This window comes from Brassica oleracea, chromosome C7 (assembly GCF_000695525.1).
Source record: "Brassica oleracea var. oleracea cultivar TO1000 chromosome C7, BOL, whole genome shotgun sequence".
Taxonomy (NCBI): domain Eukaryota; kingdom Viridiplantae; phylum Streptophyta; class Magnoliopsida; order Brassicales; family Brassicaceae; genus Brassica; species Brassica oleracea.
This window is the reverse complement of record NC_027754.1, coordinates 33792766-33798899: the sequence shown is the minus strand read 5'-3', so window position 1 is coordinate 33798899 and position 6134 is coordinate 33792766.

Here is a 6134-nt window from a genome sequence, read left to right as displayed (position 1 = left end):
GAAAACCTTAGCTTCTTATGAGTTGTATATAAAGCATTGTAGAGGCTCATTGAAAAAATAACGCAGTTTTATAAAAATATTATTCAGAGACTGTCTCTCCTGTTCTGTTTTCTATAAGTTGCACACAAAAAAAAGTCACCTATATGAGCATCTCGTTTCATTTTTATTTCATTTCAAAAATAGTTTGGACTCTCAACTTAATGTGATACAATCCCTACGGATTGTTATAATTTGTATACAGAGTCAGCAAAAAATACGTATTGCAAGGATATGTTTTGATCTATACATGCATCTTCTTATATACTAATACACAGCCTCATAAAATAATTTGAGAAGCAAATGATGCAGCAAAAATCATTTGACATGTTGAGCTAAAGTTGACTTACTTGGTACCTGTTCTTGTAATCAAGTTGTACACGACAACACAGGAGCGATCGTGAAAAATTGTTCCGGCCATATATCAATAGGCGTTAATTATATTCGTTGTTTGACCACTTAAATATGAAATAGTTTTCACATGAACCTATGTTTCTTTTAATCTTACATCAGAACCTTGTCCCCATAAATATAATACTATCATATATGTCCTTATAGTCTCATAGCAGCAGGGCTTTGAACACACCAATTTCACAAGCTGTGTTTGAACTTCAACCCATGATTGACGCCACCATATACGTTGTAGTTGAGAAAATTATCTAACTGTTTACATGTTTCAGGAATCAATATGGATTTGGATACATAATCTAATCCAACTAAAATGGTGTTAACTATGATACAAAACCATTTTATTAGAAGCTGAATCTAAATAAGGTATGATGATAAACTGAGCCATTCGTTTGTCACCGACATAATAGTTGAACTAGCATCATGTCCGAGTCAATATAGTTTCAACCACCATGCTTTCATCCATGTGAGTTCGGGTACTAGTGTTCTACCAAATTTGAGTATGGATGAAGACTTCAGTCGCATAAGGGTAAAACGTGCAGAAGTATATGCGTTTCGGATATTACATGCTACTATTTTTATTATTTCACTTTATTTTGTTTTAAAAATATCTGAGTATTAGTCATATATTTTATTATCTTACCAATTTTTAGTTACAGATATATGATGCAATATGCTTTAGATTTATGACACTTCTCCTGCTAATAGCATATGATTCATACAAACAAATATTCAGATTTTCATACGAAGACTACTAACGTACTAATTTTATAAATGAAAATCTGACATGTGTTTACTATTCGTTCAGCCTGTCCATGTCCATCCATTTTTTCTTACACCACAGTTTCATAAATCATTGCGAACGTATATCTTGATCATCTGTTATCATTGTCAATACGTTTATGATATACTCATAAGTATAATTTCTTATTACAGCAAAAATCATTCGGTCTATTGCACATGAAATGTCTTTATGAGTAACTTGTTCGCTAATTCATTCTCATGTTGCTATGAGTACTTTAAGTCTATGATTCGTTTAACATCATATATACTTGCAGTTAATATAGATTATTACTTTATGTATTTCTTTAGTGATATAACTTGTTAAACAAATACTTGAAATTAACAAAGTTTATCATCTAAGAGCCAAATTAAAATAACAGCATCGATTTTATGCCAACTATATTTGTAATCAAGTTATAGCTAGGGATTGTGATACGTATCTAGATTCTATTACATTTTCCTAATCCTAGAGTTATAGATTTTATATCTTTAAGTTTTTTGTAACATTACCGCTAAATATTGTAATTATATAACTCTTTCAAGCAATTTCTTCCCCAGCTATTAACTCCACCGATCAAATATATAAACTTTTTCCTAAAAAGTCATTACTTAACCAAACGAGGCTCAAGACGACATCTTCTTAATTAAATGGGTCCAAAATTGACCATTTATCATCTTTTACTCGTTATATACTAGACACGTTTATATTAACTTTGAGGTGGTCTCACTATATAGAGAAAACAAGTTACGCGTTTCGTCGATGGACGGTCCACACGCAGAATAATTCAGAAAGTTTCTTTAGCAATGTTCAAAGGGTTATTTTCATCCGCTGTATATTTACTTCCTCGATATGCACATGTTTGATAATCGGACGTCTTTTCCCGATTTGGATCTTCGGTCGAAATGGAAATCACTTTATTGGTTTGTAATCTTTACTTTCATTCTTAAAGTATTTTAAAGTTATTTATACTGTTAACTAAAAGAGTTTTCTGCTACTAATATTAGCTCAACATATTCGAGACTATTCGTTAAATTAATTGCTTCAACGACTATAAAAACTTTTTTATTTCACTTTAATTTAAATCCTTTGACCTTTCCGTCTTTTATGTTTATCATTTTCGACAGGTATGAATACAAGAGTTGTGAATTTCTCTTTTGGTGGTGAAGAAACAATTGCGCATTTTATGAAAATCAGAAAGATTTTTTTTTCTGTTTTTCAATATTTTGATAAACCATGATTATCTTATTTGGTACTACGTGGAAACAACCACAATGAGCTGAGTTTTTTTATTTATATCGATTGAACCGGGTTGCTCTGGGAAAAACACACTTATACTCTTACATAGTAGACTAGCTACCATACAATTTAACCCAAAGTTTGGAATGCTTTTCGACCGATGTCAAGGGTAAACCGATCGTTACGATCCATCATATTAACCACGCGTTAGTGGTCCAGTGGCGATCCTCGACCTGGGAAGTCATGGGTTCGAGTCCCGCTGGCGGATGTTGCTCTTGAGGGCCTTCGGGTCCAATACGGACACTTCCAACTACGCTGGCCACTGGTGGGATTTAAATGGGGTGATCACCAGCCCTCCTGGAGACCTCGGCGGGCTCCCCGACTTAGCTCCGGTGGACGGTCATTGGTTGCTAGTCGGAGCCTTACGAGGTCTTCGGATACCAGAGTTATCAAAAAAAAAAAAAAAAAAAAAAAATTTAGGACCGGCGTAAAATTGTTTTGGGTAAACTTTTTTTGTCTAACCCTAGGACCTAGATATCATGTGGTTCACAAAAAAAGACCAAATGATAAACTTTTAATGATATTGATCAGTCGCTTTTGGAGATAACTAACCTTCACTGAGAAAATTTACCAAGGGAAGCTTTGGTCTTAAGAATTAAGTGCATGCGTGCGACTCCCCTGGACTTGAATTTAGCACTATTTACATGTTTTATTTGTTAATGTTCATGGAAAGGTGATGAACAAACTAGTGGTATCAGTTAGATTTTAGAACTTTCGAATGAATCATACATCTTTTAGGAATGTAAGCTGTAGCCTGTAGGGCAGTTGTTGTCGAGACATATTTTTCCTTCCACATGAAACTGCATAGTCGTATGGCCAGTTTGAAGAGAAAATATTGTGTTTTATTTACTGTTTACAACATAATCTTACTACTATTTGATTATCCCCTATATATTAATTGAGGATCATTTAAGAAGTTGTAACTTTAAATTTGTACTAATTAAGAAGAGACATTGCTTAGATGTCACTTAATTAAGATGATAATTTAGCTTACGTGGCAGCTTAAGAATCAATTAAAAAATGTTGGTCCAAATATAATTATTAGAGAACATTATATTAATCCAAAATATAAAAAAGTGTATTTTTTCCTTAAATAAAAATTACATAATTACCTAATATGATTAACTTATATATACATCAATTAATGACTATGAATAATAAAGATTTGATAACAATTTTTGCATCATTCTTCATTTTTTTAATTTTATATTATTAAAAATAATTAAACAATCATATTAACCATATAATAAAAAAAATTAGATTTGTTCTTTTATGTTATATTTTAATTTTTTTTAAATGACTTTAAATTACAAAAAAGATGAAACCTTATATGTTTTATTTTAATTTTTTAAAAATGATTTTAAATTAGAAAAATGAGGAAACCTTATATGTTATATTTTTTTATATGTTAGATTTTTTCTTATATGTTATATTTTGAATTTTTTAAAACGACTTTAAATTACAAAAATGTAAGTTTTCCTTAAGCATACGACTAAAAGTATTAAAATGACATGTATTAATTCGATGTTTGATCTAAAACCTTTCAAAACCATATGAAAGACAAATGTCAAAATAATTCAACTGTAGAAACAATATTGTTCATTTTTTTTCAAGAATGTGTTCGGTGGAAAAAATAAGCTTTTTGTATTTTAATATGTTTAATGTCAAATCCGATCAACCCATGATATATTAATTATAGTTTAGTTCCACAATTTTTAATAAAAATTGATCTGGTCTATCAGAAAGAAATTATATAATAACAACAAAAAATATTGTATATGTATAAATAAAATGATTAAATATATAAAAAAATATCGATAATATATACAAATAAACTCAACATGTGCATGTCTTATTCTAGTTATAGTATTAAATCTCTATGTCTGGTTCAGCATATATATTAAACCTAAAATAAAAAATATTAAACCCAAAAAATGAAACCTCATAATTATATATATATTTCTTTTTTGTCATAATTATATTAAAATGAGATTTGTTTATCATTTCAAATACATGTAACGATAAATATAGTTAGAATTGCCCAGCCAAGTCGATGACTTCGTAGACTTCAAATTGTCTAGAAAAATATTATCACCAATTTATTACAATATTACGCGTCTGTCGTCTTCGTTTTCCTTTCGATTTATTGTGGTTTTATTTGAACGTGGGCCTACCAAAACAGTGATTATATCTAATGCGCATCAAAGCTAACCGACAAATTTAAGTTACTAGGGGCAACCCCGCGCAAGCGCGGAGCTATCTACGTAGCTGTTGCATTATTCGTGAAGGAGAAAAACATCACAGTAATATTGTATATAAACTTGAGTTGGTGCTTTGCAGTTTTTTGGATATGCAGACTGGAAAGGGGCGTTAGCAGCGAGTTGTAAGTTGTGTTGTTGAATAACTCGAGGACGCTTTGTAAAAGATGGTCACTTACCGTGTGTATGTTTTCTTTTGAGTTTGGATTTATTTGCTAACATAAGCTGCCTCCCCAAAGAGAATTATTATAAAAAAAAATTGTGGTCTACTGTTATTGGGTTTTATTTTGTTGGTATTTTGGGTTGTAGTTTATATGTTTGTTTTAGCTTTAAAAATTGATACCTTTAGAAACGGTTTACTTGGTCGTCTTGGATCAAAACCATCTCCGACGAATTTTGATATATTTTGTTTTTAAATAGAAAATCTTTATAGTAGTAATAAAGTTTGCTTTAATATATTTTTCTAGAATGGCAATTTTAAATGTAGAATAAAACCTAGAAATTACTATTTTTTTGCCTAAATATAAAAGGAAAAATAATAATACGTATTTATTTTAAGGGAAGAGAAGTAACAATAGTTTGGATAAAAAATTTGAAGTGGTAGGTTTCACATTGGACCCATAAACCCACTTCGCAGGAGACAACTTGAGTTGGTCCGCTGAGTCTGCTGCGTAATACGTAGATGTTGCATAGTCTTGCGCGGTGCGGCTACATTATAGGTGCATTGTATAGTTTTGTTTACGGGATTTTATTGTTTGATTGTTTTTTTTTTCTATAATGTGATGGATGAAACTTTGGAAATTACATAGGTTGATGAGTTTGATATAAGAATGAATGACGAAGTCATATGTTGATATTTTTATATCTTAGATGTTCAAAGTTGAGGGTGATGGAACTTGTTAGTGTTTACTTAGGTAGTTGTTTGTAAATAAATCAAATAGGGCATGAAAAAAGATAATAAATTTGGATTTAAAAATTTAACAATTTAAATAACAATAAAATAAAAATTTTCTCTTATTTCACCAATTGTTTTTAGAAAAAAATAGAATTGTAAAATATTTAAAAAAATTTATAACATTTTTAGAATTACATACTTAGAAAATTATTTTATTTATATATTTTTTTCTGAACTTTGTTATAGATGATTTGGGGTTGACAAAAAAGTCTGAAATATGACCAAATATAATTTTTTTTAAAAGCATGACTTTAAAATGTTAGAGTTTCAAAATAGTTGGGTTTTGAATCTGTGGTTTAGTCTGGTACTGAGAAAACTGTTAGGACTTCAACTCCTATTTTTCTCTATGTTGGGAATGTGGGCACTAATTTCCCGATTCATGTAGGTAAAATTGTTT